This window comes from Ambystoma mexicanum, chromosome 1p, assembly GCF_040938575.1.
Source record: "Ambystoma mexicanum isolate Mex_15411 chromosome 1p, UKY_AmexF1_1, whole genome shotgun sequence".
Classification (NCBI taxonomy): domain Eukaryota; kingdom Metazoa; phylum Chordata; class Amphibia; order Caudata; family Ambystomatidae; genus Ambystoma; species Ambystoma mexicanum.
In genome coordinates this window covers 194905731-194927085 of record NC_090921.1, presented here as the reverse complement: position 1 = coordinate 194927085, position 21355 = coordinate 194905731, and positions in this window count along the sequence as shown.

Genomic DNA, 21355 nt, shown 5'->3' with positions numbered 1-21355 from the left:
CTCTCGCATCAATGGAGTCCCTTACTGAAATAATAAAGAACCTTGAGTCCCGGGGAATAATCCGTCCAGTCCACAGCACTTTCAATAATCCGGTGCTGGGAATATTGAAGCCAAACGGCCAGTGGAGACTCTGCGCCGACCTCAGGGAGCTCAACAAACGGGTCCATACTTCCCGATGGCCTCTGCCCTACATTGACCAAGGGCTGGCCCAGATCCAGGGGTCACAGGTATTCACTGCAATAGACCTGACCAATGGATACTGGACTGTGCCTGTCAGTAGGGAGGACCAATACAAGCTGTGTTTTACCTTTGGGGGCCAGCAGTACACATGGACCCGCACTCCCTTCGGATACCTCAACTCCGGCAATGAATTCAACATTTTCCTACATAAGGCCATGCCCGACCTGGGTGCGAGGGGTAACCTGGCTTATGTAGATGATGTCCTCATCAAAAGTTCATCTGTGGAGGAACACATAGCGGAGATCCGTTATGTTCTGACCCAGTTGAGGGCCGCCGGAGCAAAACTTTCCTTTCAGAAAGCACAGTGGTGTAGAACCCGTGTTAATTTCTTGGGGCATGAGATTACTCCGCAGGAAAAGAAAGTGGAAGCACTCCAGAAACTGAAAGACCCTGCAACTCTGCGGGAACTAAGGAGCCTCCTTGGACTGACTAATTACAGCAGAAAGTTCATTGAGGGCTACGCAGAGATCACCAGACCCCTGATTCATCTCCTGAAGGGGGGGGTCAAGTGGGAATGGGGTCCAGAACAAGCCGAGGCAGTAAGACAACTCAAAAGAAGCCTCTCACAAGCGCCTTGCCTAGCTTACCCTGTCAGAAACAAGGAGTTCTTCCTGGAGACGGGGTTCTCTAATACGTGCTTGACGGCAGTATTATACCAAAAGCATGACAAGGTCAATAAAGTAATCTCCTATGCGAGCAAATCTTTATCCTCTGTGGAGGAAAAATTCAACGATTGTGAGAAGGCACTCCTGGCAACGGTGTGGGCATTGAAGAATTACCGCCCGTTTATCCAGGGGGAACACATCATAGTGGAGACTCCACACCAGCCTCTGCAATATCTCCAAAGTGACAGAATCCGGGCCGGAAATGTGAGTAATTCCCGAATTACTTCCTGGATTCTGTCAATGCAAGGCTTTCCTGTGGAGGTCAGATATGGCCAAAACAAGAAGAGTCCCCTCGCGCAAGGTCTGGCTGACTTGCATGATTGTGCCAGAGAAAACTGTCTCGAGGACGAAAGTCTAAAAATCAAGGACAACACGGAGGCATACCTTAATTCCCCACACAAAGTCTTTGAAGAGGACAAGTGTGAGGGAATGCCCACTGTCTATGTGGATGGATGCTCTTACCATGTTGACAACAACGGGGAGAAAGAACTGGTGGCCGGCGTAGGGAATGCATGGGTGAATGAGTCCCCAGAACCCTCCGCTGGATACAAAATTGGTCCCCGAAGTAGTCAGGTGGCAGAATTGATGGCTGTGCATCAGGCCATCCTCACTGCTGTCCAGCATCAACTCCACGAACTGGTCATAATCACAGATTCGGATTATGTATGGAATGGGTTCGTGGAGCACCTGGTTAATTGGAAAACCAGAGGCATGTTATGTGCTAACAACAAACCCTTGAAACATGGGAAGTTGATCCAAAACATTGATGATCTGGTCACCTCGAATGAGATGACCATCTATTGGAAAAAGATCAAGGGTCATTCCAAAGTAGAGGGACCAGACAAAACTGCAAATGACTTAGCTGATCAGCTGGCCAAAACCGGGGCCATCCAAGGGGATCTAATTGAGATTGAGTCCCTATTGGGGGAAATCCAGGTCACTGCTATCACTAGGTCCCAGACAAATGCTCACAACGAACTTTGAACTGCCCAATGGAGCAAGGAGACCCCTGATGCTGATTTAATTACAGCTCAGAAGGGGGATCCAATAATTGGTAAATTTTACCAGCACATTGAGGACCCTGAGAACTTTCCCCTGACGGATACCGATTACACTGGGAAAGAGGACCTAAGAGTGTTGATGAAATGTCCAAAAATGTTCCGAATCCAAGACGGTTTGTTGGTAAGGAAATCCAAAGCTGGCCACGATCAGTGGGTGGTTCCTACCTCATTCCGAAGCCTGATGTTAAGTCACGCCCATGATGCGGCCACCGCCGGTCATAGGGGGTTTCACACAACATTGGAAATCTTAAGAGAGGTTGCATACTGGCCACACATGGGGCAGGACCTCGACCAATACTTGAAGGAGTGTCTTGTGTGTGCACAATTTCAGCCATCATCCCTCACGCACCGTGCGCCTCCCAAAAGAGGGGGATGACACTGCCATGGTCAGATTTACAAATCGACTTTGTAGGCCCCGTGATTCGCTCTGCTAGGGGGAATAAGTACATGTTGACTGTGACATGCTTGTTTACCAAGTGGGTGGAATGTCTCCCAGCCCCAAATTGCAAGGCAGAAACTGCAGCTGCCCTGATGATTAACCACATCGTTTCCCGTTTCGGTCTACCTCAAAGGATTGAGTCAGACAGGGGTAGCCACTTCACCAGTGAAGTAATGACAAAGATGTGGGAGATACTGGGGGTCAAAAGGAAGTTGCATATTGCTTACAGGCCAGCTTCTTCTGGGGCAGTAGAGAGATATAACCGAACCATTGTGAGCATATTAAAGAGGTTTGTGGCAGATTCTGGGCCAAGTTGGGATATCCGATTACCTCTGGTCCTAATGGCCATCAGATCTACCCCTTCATCTGCAACCAAAATGTCACCATTTGAGTTGATTACTGGACGCAAGATGGTGCTTCCTCAGCATTTGCTCTACAGGACCCAAGAGCAGACACTGATAAATGCCTCCACAACTCATGAGTATGTGGAGAATTTAAGGAAACACCTTCAACATGCTTTTGCTTATGCTCAGCGGAATCTAGAAAGATCGGCTGATAGCATGAAGACCCACTATGACCTGAAGACTTCCAGGAAGGAATATCAGGTGGGGGACCGGGTCTATCTATACAACTTCCAAAGAAACCAGGCAAAACAGCGGAAATTCTTGCCTACATGGAAGGGACCCTTTGAGATCATAGACAAAATCTCCCCTGTGGCCTATAAGGTCCGCATCCCCAAAGGCGGTTTGGCAGAGGGGGAAGACAAGTGGGTCCACATAAACCAGTTGAAATGTTGCCATCCCAGGCACACTCTGCAACAACTGGAGGAATCCTCTGGAATCCTAGCGGGTACTGTCTCAGACTAATTCAGTTCCAATCATAAAACATACCACATCTAGTCTCTAAAATATTGTGATTTGCATGAAACTGTCTCTTAGTTATACTGTTTTTTTTGTTTAAAATAAGAATGTAATGTTTCGTTATGATGAAATGCATATGCTGCCCCACTATCTCAACAGTGGTGGAAAAATGTCTATAAATAGGTATTGCCGCTCTTCCTTTGTCGTCCTAGGAGAAAGAAAACCGGGAGACGGGCCAAGGAGGACGATCCGGAGACCGGGAGCAGAGACGCAACGGGCCCAGAGTACCGCCCAATATTCCCATCAGGACCGGCGAGGAGAACCGATCGATCCGACCGGATGGAGAAAAAGATGCTGAACTGTGCCATCTATTGGAAGAAGATGAGGAAACATCCCAGGTCTTGCGAGTCCCATTAGTGAAATAGAATGGCCATCGCAAGAGGGGGGCTTGTGGGATGTTTTTATCCACGCATCCAAGCCCTACCTCAAAACTGTGCAGTACTGACATGGAAAACATCATGATGGCCAGAGCTTCCCAGAAAATGCACAGGGAAATGCATGAAGAATAGGCTGCCACTCATTTTTGCCGATGTTATGGGCACAGAAGGACACTGCCTAAAACCACCATTGGACTACCCACATAGTAGTCTGAAACCATTGGGAATGGCAATGCTGATTGCCAAAAGCAAACCCATAACTGTTGGGAATTCATTTTCTTAAATCCCAAAAAGGGGTGCAGTACCAGTACTCACCACTATCAAAAAGCCGGCGTTTTAAAACAACACCAGATTTTACTTGTTTTGTGTAAAACTGAATAAATGAACCCAAAGCAGGCCAAAGAAAGACTTACTGAGAGGTGGATCCAAGGTAAAGTTATATTCTGAAGTGACTTGAAGGTTTATAACAAGACTGGCTGAGCTGTGGATTTCAGCAGTTTAAGTAAATTTGGACTGAAAGACACTAAAAATCTAAATGTTTAAATTGACTGAGTGACCTACTTTTGAGTGTCACATAGGTTGCAATTGTTTAAATGTCATAGTTTTAAACTTAGAATCAGCATTCTAGCTGCATATGTAAACATTGTCTTGACTTAAACTGGGTAACAAAAAGTGACATTTTATCTGAAACCTGGCTTAAGGAACTGAATTCTGCCCACCAACTACCCCCCATCAGGAGTGAAACTTGAGTCACAGCTGTGTTCCCAGGCCTATCTGCCTTTTGCTGGCCACACTAAGGATATGCCATCTCTCTGATAATTGAATTAAGGGGAGCCCCCACAGAATACAGGAGCTCTGAACAATGCAACCCCCTTCACCCAGGCAGATGGTTTATTGCAGATGTCGTAAAATAGCTTCCTCTTGGCAGAAGCTGGGAGGGGCAGGGTCTCTGGGCTTGGCAGAACTGGAAAAACCAGAAATTCAAACTTGTGCTGGGGGGAAACCACACCCCTTTGGGGCCAGAACATAACTCTAAATGTTTAAATTGACTGAGTGACCTACTTTTGAGTGTCACATAGGTTTCAATTGTTTAAATGCCATAGTTTTAAACTTAGAATCAGTATTCTAGCTGCATATGTAAAAATGTTTAGTTTTATTTGAATGCAGAAAAACTGGGGAACAGAAATGACATGTAGCTAAAAACTGGCTTAAAGAGATTCCAATTTTGCCTGGCAACTACCCCCCATCAGGAGTGAAACTTGAGTCACAGCTGTGTTCCCAGGCCTATCTGCCTTTTGCTGGCCACACTAAGGATATGCCATATCTCTGATAATTGAATTAAGGGGAGCCCCCACAGAATACAGGAGCTCTGAACAAAGCCCTGTCCTGACTCAGGCAAATGTTTTATTGGCGGGAGTCGTAAATGGAGCTTCCTCCTGGAAGGACAGGGGCGGAGCACTGCCTGTGAGAGCAAGCTGGCTTGGCAGAACTGGAAAAACCAGAAATTCAACCTTGTGCTGGGGGGAAACCACACCCCTTTGGGGCCAGAACCTAACTCTAAAAAGATGGATCATTCATAGAGCGGACTTGTGAAAATTATTTAAATGATACCATAATTCTTGTGATTTTTCTGCCCACATTTTAAGACGTGTTAGCACCCGGTGGTATGTTCAGGGGGGTTTTAGCGGAAAAGAGGATATTACTCAAAATGTGTGCATGTGAAAAATCTGACACTTCATCAACTAATGTCCATACTCCTTGCGCACATGTGTGTAAATTTGGGTTAATGTCCGAAATTGCAAAATCAGTTAAAAAGTGCAAATGTTGCCATTTCTGAATGCAAGCCCCCAGGAAGAGCAGATTTGGACAGGGTATACCTCCTGTGATATGTGATGGGTGCATATGATTTTAAAACAATATGTACCTCTGCAAATATGTATTTGGTTCAAATCTAGATTTGTGTGCAAGTTGACAGGAGGAGTGGACTTTCTGCAGGCTGTAAAATGACATCACTCTGACACAACTTAGCTCCCCCAATCAGGGGAGAAATGAAAGCTTGGGCAATGATAAGTGGAGAGGGGTAGGGTCTAGTGATGCTGCACACACACCCATTTTAAAAACAGATAAAAGCAGACAGACAGGACAGATAGGGACCTTCAAATCCATTTGCAGCTGGACGCTCTGCCGGGAAAATCCATACTTTACCTCCATCAACCTTCAGAGACCCAGACCAGACCAGCAGAGTAGAGCTGACCCAGATCATTGTGAAGTGCAGAGACCAGACAGAGTCCAGTCTAAAACCTGACCAGATCCGTGGCGAGGCCCATTCTAATTCAAGAATATAGTGTGAGTACATAGCAGAACTGTGCAGAACCAATCTCTTAGTTAAAATAATATAATTCAATCTATTTAATCTAAGTAGAACTGCCTCCTAACTGTCACCTGTCATTTTCTAGTTGCAAGCTGCACTTGTCTTTTTGAACTTTAAAATTTCAAATCTGAAAAACGACCTTCAATTAATCGCTCATACTCCGTAACCGTTTGTGCTAGAGACTTGCAGTAACTTTCATCTGGAAGCTGAGATCATAGTGATAGTCCTTGTAGTTCCTCTGTAATCGCGCCCGGCGCACCCGCGAATTTTGCCGCGATTTGCAAGTTTCTCCACGTGTAAAAATCTGCTGCTGCTTGCCTTCCGTTAAAGAAAAAATGTGTTTAACCTGCCAATCATTCCTGAATCATTGCTAGGGTGAGCCTGGACTAATATTAACTAGATACCACTCACCCTGAACCCCTAGAGGGAATTAAAAGCATTTTAGCATATTTTTCACTTCATTGCCAGCACATATAAAAGCATTTTGGGCCTGTGTTTAAAACTCCGATCTGTACTCTAAGCTTGCTGGGGTGAACTGAATTACAGTTGATTGCATTTCTGAGGACTGTGTGCTTTCCTTCCATTTCCTTGCATTGCATAAAAGGGGGGGGGGGTGAATTGTCCAAGAAAGTGATTACATTGTTTTGTTGAAATCATATTGAGTATTTTCTGTACTGCATTTTCATTCCACCTTGCATCCATTTGAAACCATAAAAGTATTGTTGCTATCTTATTCATCCTATAACCACTCATCATTGATTATAAAGAAGTGTGCTAGTGCCAGACTATCCATTATTGATTACATATCAGATTAAGTGTGATATCCAATTATTAATTTATTATCAAAGTGTGGTATATCTATACATTGTTTAATTTTTTTCAAATAAATCTTTTAAATTTGCAAAACAAACCTACTTCTTGGCTCAGTGGGGTCAGGGGGATTCTAAGAGAGGGGTGTTATATAGGGGTAGTCATCCAGAACGCATGAACTGGACATAAAGATATATCAATAAGGGTTTCCATTCAGTATCCCAGACTAGGCATTGACTTAGCTGTAGTGTTGAATTGAATCCTCTTACAGGATGCATACAAATTTGAAAAGGATCTGCTTTTTTTAAGTCAGTTTTGTTAGAGATGTGTTTGACGCTTGTTGTTACAGGGGTTGTAGAGATCGCTACTGCCGCAGTTTGGCAATAATCATTCCTCAAAGTTGTAGTTCCAAAACCTGCATCGTGTTGTGTTTGCGACATAGTTGGATTATCATCTTTCATGCTAATTTTTCCAACCTGCGAGACGTGCTGTTTCTGAGCTTGATCTTTCATCCAGGTCATTAGGCCAGCGGTCAGTTGGGATTTGTCTGCGTGATCCCATCTTGCCATGTCAAATAACCTAGCCTACCAGAGCTGTGTTTCTTCTGCTTCAATGTTGAGTCTTTTCTCAAAACTGGAAATTAAATCTGTTTAGTATGCATTAAAGCAAGTAAAGTTGCTTGATCCTTAATATTCTCGTTGTTAGCTTCTTTCAGCTTTAGAAAAAGGATCATCGACTGGGATGTAACAGTAATCAGCATATTTTGGAGCTCTGTCATATTAGTTGGAAGGTGTTGATTTTGACAATGTATTGCATCTTCGCATTGGCATAGATGGTCATATATTCCATCTGGGTGTTTTTGGGATGAGGATATTTCTTTTTGATTGTCACCTTTGCAAAAAAGATCTTGCTGCAACTTGAGATTTTGGCTCACATGCACCTTGAAATCCAGTTTGTCTGAGGAGGCGCAGGCAGTTTTTGTTCAGATCTCCTACTGACCGCAGTCGATGTTGCTTGGGAAACCCTTTTTTTAGTATTGCAGAGATCTCCAAATACTTCTTTCCTTGTTTCCATGCACCTCATCAGAGACTCTATTTCTATGATGTCCAGTGATAATCTAGCTGCTGTGGAGTTTGGTGAGTGTTGAAATCGTACCGATATGTCTTCCATTTTCATTTGGATATCATACTGTTGTTGCCATTTAAGCTTGGCCATCCACGCTTTTTCTTTCTTTGATATTTCTTCCCTATTCTCCACTGCTGTTCCGGAGATTCGTTTTAGTTAGCAGGTGTTCGGAGTTGGATAGGGAGACCAAATTCTGCAAAACTGCATAATCAGTCTGACAGGTTGTCTCTGTAATGGCGTCTTTCTGACAGGGATCTATATACGAAGAAATGTTATCTTGATATGGTAATGAAGGATCCATTTCACGGTCTTCTGTTGGATAACTCTGAGTGCTCTTCACCTCAGCTTCAATTGCCCGAGATAGAGTGCTGGTCAGACTTAGGTCAGTGTATATTCTTGGCTCTAATGATTTAAGTAGCGAGACATCTTTGTGCACTTTCTGTTCCATGTCAACAGTTAGTTTAAAGTTGGATTCCAAGTCTGATGACTCTGTTCGGTCAATTCCCAGAACCAGTGATTTCCATTTGTTTCCTTCAACGACTCCCAATGTCTGATTGTCAGGGACTCAAGTGTAGGATCTAGTGAAGACATCTGCTGAATAGGAAGTTCTGCAATATGGCTGTTGTCCTGTTGGACCTGTTTGATTACTTCACTGGGACCCTCACACGTTGAGGGAATAGCTGGTATCATTTGCAGGGTCCCAGTTCTTGCCTAATTGAGTGTAGCATCACTTGACATCTCAATTGTGCTTGCATTACATTTTCCAGTACAAGAGTTGTTATTCGGTTTTGGCGTTGACGGCATCCATTTGGGGCTTTGTGTTATCTTGTGGTGTCGGTTGACCTGTTTTTCTGTATTTATGGTTGGACAAAGCCTGTTCAATAGTCATTTGCGCTGGTGGCAATGTAGAAGTATTTCATAAGAGTCCCGTTTTCCCCCACAGTCTGGTTCGAGGCCATGCGGAAGTCGCCATCCTTTTTACCTTTGCTGTCAAATGAGAGCGTGTTACGTATCACAGAGCCAAAGTTCAATGTTTAGTTGATAGCAGACCACAATCAGAAAGTATTAAACTGTATTTTCAGTAGCAAGGTGCAGTTTGTAAAGCTAGAAGTAATTCACCAAGGTATATATAGAAGTATGTAGCTTGCAAGATCAAAGGGGCATTTCCCCAACAGTCTCCAGCTCGTATATTAGAAATATTAGCCGTAACAGTGAAAATATACACGAATGTGTTCACGTGTCGGTAATGTGTAAATAACTATCGCATAGCGATAGAGGCGAGACTGTGCAAGATTAAAAAGGGGGTTTCCCCTGCAGTTTCTTGCATGTAACAACAATGTGAGAGTCCGGCAATCAATGAAATGCACAGGTTGCTTTTAAATCACACAGAGGGTGAACCACCGTGCACCCAGGTCAAGGCAGGAGACGGGCGGGGTGTGATCTGCACATACCAACTCGGTACTGCCGTAATACCCAGGACTCATCCCAAGAACTTCCCGCACCACTCGCCCTGCTGCTCTTGTTCCCTTGTTGGAATTTGTGGCCGCCAGCCAGCCACTGCCACCTCACGCTCACTCCATCTGCTGCCCCGAATGACCCAACAAGTAGGGAACACGGAATGCTTGTTTCTGAAGGCGGCAGGAGGCCGCAGGAGATCACGGCAGCAAGAGCGTGTGAGGAAAGGTTGAAGAAAGCTTCAGGAGAGGACCCACAAGCATGCTGGAGCGTATGAAGCCACAAAGCTTTTGGGGGGAACAACACCAACAACAAGCAAGCAGCCGCTTCCGACACAACGACAGGGTCTTCAGCGCTATCAACAAATGCAATAAATAAATAAATAAGATGCATACATCTCCTTACACCAGTATGCTGATGACAACCAGCTGCACCCTAAAGTAAACTGCTCCCATGAGAGCACGTGCCTCCAGAAATGCCTAACCACCATTCAAATGTGGTGGACAAGCGCATATCTAAAACTAAACCCAACCAAATTGGAATGTGTGCTCTCCAGCTGCCCCCCCAAACAGCAAACGCTCCAAGAATGTCTACATGATATGCACAGGGACAGGTACATCCCCTAACTTGGCTTCTCTGAAAACCCCTCAAGTACATCATGGACAGCAATGTCTCCTTTCAGCGGGACATCAACAAGAAAACCAGACAGTGTGCTACCAGATTCTGCTGCTCTGCAAGATTAAGCCTGGTTTCCCTTCCCAAGGATACTTGACTGTGGTAGAGGCTCTTGTGATTGCATACATTGATATTGGTAATGCCCTCCTCACCTGGTATGCCGCAGCCTGTCTTATACATGGTTGTAAAAAAGCTTGACCACACCACCCCCACCCTGTGCGACTTCACTGGCTCCATATCCTTGGAGGGTTCCTTTTCAAAATGTTATGTATCACATAGAAAACAATCACCTTGCACACACCCGCCTATTTTATGCACACATTTAATCCCTCAGGAGTTACATGCTCCTCTAGCCAGAAGAGAAAAGACCAGGAAACTGTGTTTCTCCTGCCATTCCTTCGGATATTGGAAAACTATCCTGCCAAAATCAGAACCACTCCATCACTCCTGTAGTTCAGAAAGAATTGAAAAACCTGTGCCTCAGGGATTTCCTATGCACAACTTAGGTAACAATTGGGGTCATTATGAGTTAGGAGGTAGCCATGCTGCTATTAGCGGGTACCGGGTCCGGGTTCCTTAAATGAGGAATATCACAGGCCATTCCAACCTTGGAGGGCCCAGTAATTCCTAATTCAAGGAACCCGGACCCGGCACATCCCCATTCGAGCCGCCATAGGGCTCAATGGGAATGGGGAGCATGCTAACAAAGGGCCCGCTAATAACGGGCCCGTTGTTAGCATGCCTTTCTCCTCGCAGGACCCACTTAGGACGCCTGGTTTTACCAGGCGGCCTTAGCAGGTCCCGCCAGGAGACCTCGTAAGAGGGCGGTAAGGGGTTGACGGCTCTCGCACCTTTACCGGTGCCGTTAACCCCTTACCACCCAACTCGTAATGACCCCCAATGTCTGCGGTTCTGGACGCATTGTGAACTGTCCTCCACTTCCTTGAACTCTGGTAAAACGCACATACAGATACAAACAAAATGCTGTCACAAGAGAAGCTTCATACACACTGTTTTGCTCTTCTGTAATGACACATTTTTACACCAACAGCTAAATAAACCAATATGGAGTGAAATTGATTTATTGAGCTGAAAGTGTCCTGAAAAGCATGACTCTCTCCTAGTCCCCTTCATGCAGTAGACGGCAGGGTGTCTCGTTTAACTGTAATTGTAACAACTGTATATTATCAGGTTTACCGTTTGTATATTTAAAAAATAAAACTATTGGCATGGCTTGAGTGTTCTGCCAAGATGAGCACTATTGTCTGTGGTCCAACTGAGGTCTGGGACCTACTGTAAACAAGCATTGGCAAAGGCAACAGTTTGGGCTTTTGTTTATGTATGTTACATGTGGGAAATGCATTTGCTAGGCACTGGTATAATGCTACTACATGTTCTTAAGATCGCGACGGATGGATAACGGTGTGATTACCTACACATATGGTGGCAGTGCTTGGCAAATGCCTATCTGCTACCTATACATATGCCTCAACTGTTGACTTTGTCAATGCTTGTTTTCAACAGGACTTCATTGCAAGGAACATATCATAATCAAGTAGCTGAAGGCACACATCGCTAAGACATGTTTCATACACCAGTGATTAAGCCATTAACTCGCTTGAAAGAGCAATCCCAAAGAGATCCCAGGAGGATGTGCTTCGGCAGACAAGGGCGGGTAGTGGGTGGGAAGGGCTGTCAATGGTTGGGTAAACAACCATAAAACACCCACGGGTGGTGTTTCCCTCCTCACATGTCTTCTCCCTTATACCTGTGCTATAATTCAATAGTTTAGGTTTCGAGTTATACAGTCAGAATACAATTTCTCGTTTTGAGAAATGAATAAATGAAAGCTAATGGCATCATGCTACTTTTGCTTTGACTGGTCGCCATTACAGATGCCCCTTGAGGAAGATCAGATGATTGGCAAGATCTAGATTTCACTTCAATACAATCCAATACAGCACAGCTTTCCTCTTCCTCTTTCTAATAGGGGGATTTTTAAAGAGCACAATCGGAGTCTTTACATCTGTCCATCTTGGATTGATAGTCTTCTCTAAGAAAATAATGTATATAGTTATTCTAGGTTTTGATAATTAGCAATGCTCAGTAAGGTAAGTTTAACGTTCTTGTTATGACTACAGATCTACTGGAAATGATCATTACAATTAACATTATAACATTTAAAATACATCCAGCCTACAATAGTAGAATGATGAAATAATGTCCTTTTGTAAAACTTCATGTGCTTACAATATCCAGATTTTTTATTTCCCAACATGTAGTTCCATCTTGGAAAGAGTTGTCTTCAGATTAAAATCAAAGAACTTTTTATGCTATGACCACCAAGACAGTGTTTAATTTGGCATGTTGGATACTGAATGGTTGGTTATTCTACAAAACAGTATCACACAAACACTAAAAAGAAAATACCAAATGCAGCTGCACATCCTGCAGACTCCTCCGATCCATTCCAAGATCTGTCAGGACCACAGCATATCCCACAGAGCCTAACTCTGTCCCACTCAAATTTCCCTGAAGGTAACATTCCTGCAGGTCACATGAGTTAACAATGTGCATCACCAGACACTAGGCTGGGGCCATCTAGGTGGAATGCCTCTGTTGCCGCTGCTCACATTCCACATTATCCATAGAAAAACACAGCATCCCTGCTTCAATATATGAGTTGTTTCTCTAATCAGACTGCTGTCAGCAATGGATTGGGTTGCTCTAGCAAATAGGAACCTAACAATGATAATAGAGAGGGGGGGCATAGAAAGACAGAGAGAGAATGGAGTAGGGAGAGAGCAACATTCAATGAGACAGTGATGGACACAGCAAACAAAGAGATGGAAGAACGTGAAAGTACAATATCAGCATATGACACGCCAACTACAACTAGTTTAGTGATAAACAACCAGTTGGGGGATTGTTAGCTCAACCATTAGCTCGCGGGATTTCTATACTAATAGTGGGTACTAATAGTATGTTTTCTCGGGTTCAGAAATGGTGTGTAAACCGTTTCTCAACTCAAGAAAATAAAAAGCATAATAAATGGCCTTCATGAATCGGGGAGAAGGGACTACCCGTAGACCCTTCTACCTTTCCATGGTGGTCATTCAAAAGATATAAAAAAGGTATACAAACACAATGGCAGTCATGGAAAGGGAGAAGGGACTATCTGTAGTCCCTTCTCCCTTTCCATGATGGCTAATCGCGTGGCAGAGATGCGCCAGGAACAGTATTGTCCCAGGTGCCAGTGAGCGAGGAACAGAGCAGCGCAGGTAAGTGGGGTTGGGGTAGGGAAGGGAGTGGATATGTGGAAAAGGTGGAGCAGGAGGGGCAGGGGACACAGGGGACGCACTTCCTTAGTTCCTGGCAAGGGAAGATGGCAGCCTCCCGCTCTTAGGATGCTTGTGGTCTTTCCCTGTGTGGTAAGGACCGCGTTCTAGGCCTCCTCATTGATTGGGAGGTCGCTACCCCCCCTAGCTGGTACTAATCGGAAATAGGCTTTGTTTACTTCAGTGTGTTTATATGTCTACAACAACCTCTTGGAATGAAATTGCAACATCATTATGATTGGGTAGAATCTTTGTCAGGAATATCATTGGAATTAAATATGAACCTCGCTGCATTCTTAATAGGCACACGTTCCGTGCATTTGACCGTATTAAGAATGGCTGATCCCTTGCAGGCCTTCCTTCCAGGGCCGGAAAGCCTGGACTCCATCGGCGTGCTAATCTCTCCTGTTATGTTATGCCATCTAAGTGTCTTGGCTCCACTTGGCCTGTGTCATCCTGTGTCATTTTCCAGGGAGGCAGAGTCAATCCTGAATCTTTGTCTATGGGTACATGTAGATTGACAAAACACAGATTGCAGGACAAGGTTTTTGTCTTGTTGATATAGCACAGGGTAAGGCAATGATTGGATGTGCAGTGTCCGATTAGATGTGACCGAATATGTTGTCCAGCCAGCCAAGGATGATAACATTATCGTATTCTCCAAATTAATCACTAGCTTTATTTCTATGTAAAGAGAAAGTTCTCCATATATTCCCCATGAGCCCCATCACCACTCACCCTGGTTAGGTCACAAGGGTCATGAAATGTAAGCCTATTTTGCCTTTCAGAGGTGGGAGAGCAGTGGGGGCACATATGGATTAAGACTCATTGAACATTGCTTTCGGCAGGAGTCAATAAAATTCTATATCACATCCTAGTCCACTCTACCTCATTGTACCTGGTTCTGTTTTTTTGGGGGGTGGGTATTGTAAAGTGCATGACCTATGTCTGTTATGCCAATCTCACAGTGATCCTTTCTGCCAAATGCTTTGTAAATGGTTATAGCAAACTCCATTCTGGCATAAGGTATGTTGTATGTCAGATATGCATGACCGTTGATCTCTCAACAGTTTTACTGAAAGTAAAACTGCCTCATTTCATATTCCAGGTTCGGGTTCCAGAATTACCAGTGGGTCCAGGCTATGGTGTTTGCCATTGACGAGATTAACAGAAACCCCACTCTTTTACCCAACATTACTGTGGGCTTCAAAATCTATGACTCCTGCGCAATGACTCAGCGAGCACTCGTAGGAACCCTATGGATTCTTTCAGGACAAGAGGAACTGGTACCAAACTACCAGATCCGGAGAGGTTTACCACCAGCGGTCCTCATAGGGGATTCTGGATCCACTCGATCGATGCTCCTTGCACACATCCTGGGTCTGTACAGATATCCCCAGGTAAGACACTATTAACATTGCTTACATTATGACCAATTAAATGAGGGTCAGGATAACTGGAAATAATGCAACCGAATGTGAAAGTTTTTGCACATAATTGTTTGCAATAGTTAGTTGGGCTAGAGTAGCCACAGTCTGATAGAAAAAATAGCACAGATCTGGAGATGAATGCAGCCGAAATTTCTCAGTCAGAGCTATCAGCAGCCTAAAATTGAGTACAGTTTATAATTATGAAAAAGACAAAAACAACAACTACATAGATTTGTTTCAGGTACTCACAGAGTACGCACATTCCTCATATGTTAAGTCCTAAAGTGTCATCCTCAGAATTCAACCGCAAAAACAAGCACCATTGGGGAATATACTTGCACCCCCCCACCGCTGCTGCTCCCCGCAGTGTCAACATAATTGAGGTTGCAGCTGAAATTTCCACCAGCTCATTGGGGGTGATGGGTGCATTACTCATAGCAAGAGTGCAATGTGAAAATACCTCTTAAAATAGGACAATATAGTAGTTATGCTAGAAAATGAGACACCAAGAGCCTCATTACGAGTCCGGTGTAACATTCCGGTGCCACTGGGACATTACAAGTCCCGTTGGTCCGGGAATTCAGGCACCAGAAAATGTTCCTCATTCCCGTGCAGTCCCATAGGACTTCTTGTGAGTGGGGAGACGGATGCACAAGCACTATTGCTAACAGTGCCAGTGCTTCTGTGACAAGTCTGCCAACCCGGACCATTGCACCCAGCAGGTCAGACCAACTTATTAGTGCACTCCCTGTGCCAGCTGAGTTACCCTACCTACACAAGCCCAACTAAGATGAGGTAGGATTTACAACCAGCAAAAGGCTGGAAGTACATCCTCTGCTTTACCTCCAAACTTGTAGTACGGCAGTGAGTTAAGGCATCAGGAACATGCTGTTAACTGAATTACTGCCACTTTACTGCTGTTTGTACCACACCGCTGCATTTGCAATGAAGCCCATAGTCACTATGTTACATTATGTTGTGGTATGTATACTGTGTAGCATTGTCATTTGCATGGTCTCTAGGTGCTCTGCCCAATCTGAAAATAAGAGAAGGGCTGTGTTTATTAGTGGGAGAAGAGGGAGAATGCACACCTGCTATTGCAGTGTTGGTAGTTTCTGTTTGGAAAGATCAGTAACTTTGAGCAGGTTTGTTTCTAGGAAGTGTGGGTTGGTGGTCGTCCAGGTGCATAAGTCCATATAAGAGGCCTTCTGCGCCAATGTCATGGGGATGCATTGACTGTGTTCAGATAATCTAAGTTGTTAAAAGAGGTGTCGCAGTTAGCAGTTTGGTGTCAGTGTGGGTGGTAGTGTAATAGATATTGTGTATCTATTGCTTAAGTCGCTTATGTGTGCTATATTTGGAAAAGTATGAAGAGTTTTATTATGGGTGGGTGAGGAAAAAGAGGGTAAATCGTTGAGTAACTGAGATCAATTGTGTTGTTGTCTGCTATGATTGGTCTCTGTTTGGCAATGGCCTGCAGCTTGTCGAGCTAGCTTTGAATGTTGAAGAGCCATGTTTTTGCTGCTTTCCTGAAGGTAAGGTGTTCCTCTTTTCTGCATATTCCCTTGGAGAAAGGGTCCCAAAGCTGTGTGCCATTGTTAGAAAAAGCTGTTGCACAACATTCCAATTTCAAATACTGTTTGGTGTCAAGGTGCATGTCTTTGCTAGATCTTATGGTTCTAGTTGGTTTGCATATGGATATTGTTCCTTGCAGGTGTTTGGCTCATTGGCTGTGAATTTGACCAATCCAGAAGATTTTGAAGTAGATCCTTTTCTGGCCTGAGAGTCAGCTTGGAGCTCTAAGTGCTGGCGTGAAGTGTTCTTTCTTGCTGAGGCTCCGAAGGAGTCTTGCTGCAGCATTCTGGAACCATTGTAGATCTTTGGTGAGGTGGTCAGGCATCAAACATAGATGCTGATGACATACTCTATGCTTGAAATGACAAGTGAGATAATGGGGAGGGTTCTGTGTGGGACATTATCTGGAAGAAGCGTTTCTTTACAACTGTGTTAACTTGAGGTTCTGAGATTTTTAACAATCTAGGAGATGCATTTCTGCTTCCCATTTCCTTAGGCCATGGTATTGCTGGTTGCATAGAGGAATTGTTGGGCATGATCGTGATTTTGATTTGACCTGTGTTGAGTTTAAGGTTGATCACACAACGTAATGAGAAATGCTGCATGGGGACATAGAGCTCCACCTGTATTCACGACTAACGTCCCAAAGCTGTCAAGGGAGTCTTTCAAAAATCAAGAGGCACTCACTGATAAAGTTATGCATTGGATTCGCCACAAGAGGGGCTGTGGCTCTGTCATTAAGGAGAATATTGTGGCCTGCAGAAGACTTAGCTAACTCAATAGCATGGAGGACTATATTGAGATCGGCTTGAGGGAAGATCAGCTAGTACAGGTAACCCTTACTAGTTACCCAGTTGCACATGACGGCCTGGATGGCATAGATTGACTGCCCCAGGAAATAGGAAGTATGGTTTGACCAAAGTCTACCTTTATCAACCAGATAGCTTGGAATAGTGCTAGGGCCACTAAACACCTCAAAGATAGTGCCTGGGTAAAATCAATGGAGGGCTTCGATATCATTGGTCTACAAGAAACATGAGCCACGGACGAGATAACCATCCAGGGATATGCTTAATTCGCTGCTCGAGCTAAAAAGGGCCCGAAGTGAAGGCCACATGGCGGATTAGTTACATAGGTAAAGGCCTCCTTGAACTGAGAGGTGACAGAGATTAGCACAGGGGCCCCTGATCTGCAGCAGCTGGCAATCAGCGTGCCTGAGAACCACTGCATTTTATTGTATAATCTTTATAACAGTGCGAAAGAGAGATTACATCCAAATGCTATAGTAAAGTTAGACAAATGTGTGACATGCTTGGAACAGGGTGGTGGCTACTGCTACAAGATAGTTGTTATGGGGGATTTCAATATTCAGCTGGAACCCATAAAAGTACTTGAGGGACTCTGGGAAGACCAGGATGCTGCACAAGTAGTTGCCAACCCACCAGCTAAACCCCAAAAAACTGCAATGGAGTCTTTAGGAATCCTATTTAACCTGAGATTGAGGACATGTAATGGTCAGTTTACATCCGACCAGCCTGCAAAAGATATGTATTATGGCCCGAATGGGAGTTTGAGAATGGACCACGCCTTGGTCCTTGCCCAGGATTGGCGACGAGTCCTCGGGTTTGAGGTGGCCGAGCATTTGGAAAGTGATCATAAATCCCTGGTTTTCACCTTGGTGGGCCCAATCAAGGGGAAACTAGGAGTTCCACTACTCTTGCTGATTTCACGAGTACTGGACAAGCACCGCATGCTGCGAAATGGGCCGCCCTGTTACAAACAAATACAATTTTAAAAAACTATTGTTCAATAATGGGGAACATTGTGCAGCTGTGTTGTAGGGACTGTGTAGATAACGAAGTCCTGTGTGATTTTGGAAAAATGGTTTAACAAATCCAGCCTGCTGTCACTATTAATAAACCATCAAACCCGAGGAAGGTGAAAAGAGAGGGGCCATGGTTTGATTTTGCCTGCAGAAATAGTTGACACAAACTGCTGAATTACTTGAAGTCTAAGGAACATCTAGAAAGGGCACATCTGTGTGTATTGAGAAGTGAATTCAAAAGCCTGTTAAAGAGTAAAAAACTGGTATCCATGAAGGAGAAATGGGCTCTGATGTTGGAATATGTTAAGGCAGGGGACTCCAATAAATTCTGACAGTCTGTCACAGATAGAATTTTGAATGGTGATGTTTCCGTGCAAGCTTGTATCTCCCTTGACGTGTGGTATACCCACTTTGAGGCTCTTTACCACTCCCCATGTGAGAATGGCAGGGAAGAATTGGTATCTTTGCCTATTGGTGATTGCCCATGCACAGAACATACCTCAATACCATCTGGAAAATCTAGAAACGCAGTTCACTATGACCCAGGTTCAAGCACAAAACCATCTTAATCCATTTTTAACCATTTTGAACTCAACAACGAAGATATTCCCATGACTACTTGTACTATATGTAACATGAAACATGGAAAACAAGTCAGGGCGATTTAGAAAAATTCGTTTAAGTTTCATCTTGATAAATGCCATCCAATTGCACTTTCTAACCCTCAGACGGCAAAAGGTGTTATGGGCAGTCAGCAACTATTGTTGAAAATTAGAAGTGTAGTGACAGTACTTCCAGAAGGGTTGTATCTTCAGAATGTAGTAGAACTTCACTTCACCAGAAAACTATAAGTGGCACGTTAGAAAAAATAACAGCGTATACCAAAAACCACAGAGTAACTATGGAAATCAACCAGCTGACTGGTGAGTTCATAGCCAGAGACATGCCACAATTCAGTGTTGTCAAAAAAGTAACTCCTTATTAATTACTTTGCACCACACTGAAATATACCAAGCCAGACATTGTTTTCAGCTGTTGAAGTTCCACAATTGTATGGAAACTTTGAAAAAAACAGCACATTCTGCTATGGAGATCAGGGAAAGCCATGCTGCCCATTTTACAACCAATATGTGGAATAGTTCCTATATAGCAGATTGCATGTGTATCAGTGCAGAATGGGTGTCGTGGAAACCTACAGGCTAAGACATTTCCTTTTCCTAGGCTTTGAGCCTCATTATAAGTTTTGCGGTACAGGAAAAGTGGCGATAGAAATGGAGGTACTTCCGTGACCTCCACTTTTCCCACACTGCAAAATAACAAGTTTGCTGGTGGGTTTTACCTGAGTTACCTCCAGAAAATCAGATCCCCACCGGAAAGAAAATGCTGGTATTTCCGACACTGGTATTACCGATGCTGGAAATACCAGGTATCACCACCAAGGAGTCCTAATGGACTCCATGAAATGGGGATTTACTGCTGTTGCTGGCACCTGGAACATTCTGGTAATTCCGTGATATCAGATGCCTGTAACAGTAGGTCATTTTCCTGGTAACTGGGAAACTTGTAATGACGGCCATTGTATTCAAAATGCTCCTCAAATAGTCACACAAGGAGTGGTATGCAGAAAATGTATTTTCTCTACATCCATGTATTTGGGGAAAAAAACACTACAAATAATATTGTTTTAAAGATGTTATATTTAATTGGCTGCAGACGCTGAATCTACATGTCAGTTTTGTGGTATCTGACAATAGGTCAAATATAGTTCTGCATTGCCAAGGGGCAGATTCCACCATATACCTTGCCCATTGTTTGAATCTTCCAGTTCATGGACGTTGAAGGAGAACAGCAGCCGGGTTACCTTGGTAGGAGCAGCAAACAAGTAAATAGCATTGTTCGCTATTCTGTGAACTACTCACAGGGAGCATGGGTAAACATTCAGGCACAATTTGTTATGCCATCAATCTGGACAAGATGTGCCCACAAGGAGTAGCTCCACTTTTGACATGTTCAAAAGAATGTAAGTGGCAAAGAAGGCAATACAGAACAACACCTTGCATCATGCACTGGCATATGGTGTGCTTGACACATTACGGCAGGTCATGCGACAGCATCTAGCACACCAGTCGCACACGCCACTCACCATATTTTCAGGGAGAATGCCATACTAACTAATGACTCTCTTACAGCAACAAGTTGAGACACAGCATAATTATAATTGGTTATTTATAACACGCTTAATAACTAGAGGTTTCTAAGCGTGGACCCAGGGATCTAACCTGTGTGGCTCGGCGTCGTCTTGCTTCCAAGACGAGCACGTTGCCCCTGAGCTATCCTCCTGAGCCGAGCCTAGTGCTTTCCAAAGCAAATTAGATGTTTCTGGCATACCCCTTGCTAACCGAATGCTTCAGCTGCTTCCAAACTGTGAATGATTTAGCAAAACCATAGACACAGAACATTGTAAGTTAGCAACCCTACTCGACTAATGGTTTAAAATGACACAAGGCTTCTGTGGTATTTGAAAACATGGAGATTTTGGCAGTGAATTGTGACCAGCCCACCACTTCCACCCAGCATTACCAGTCACAAAATAGGAGTACCAGGTCAAAAACAACAAGACTTTTAAAATTACCTTCAAACCAAGACCGTGGGAGTTTTTGGGCCCAGAAGCGTCTCTGGAAATCTTGAACATGCTGCGTTTCTGAGGGAGTGGAAGACGCGTTTGCAAAAGGGGGGAGTCCTGCACAAGAATAGCAGAGTTGGAGATCAGGTCCTACATCGCCTCGTGTCATTGTAGCAACTCTGCTGTTATGGAGAATTCTCCAGAATGGCTAATTTCCCTTACCTACTGAGTCCCTCAGCAGCTTTTCTGGATTTCTAGGATTTATTTTTTTCAACTGGTAAGAGTGTGAGCCTTTTTTCCCACTCTTACATGTGTTTTTGGCTATGTGTTGTACATTTTATGTGTTCATGGACTGTGGAGCCTCAACTACTCCATAGGCATCATCTTTTTATTGTGTGTCACACAGCACCTTTAGTGTAGTGACAC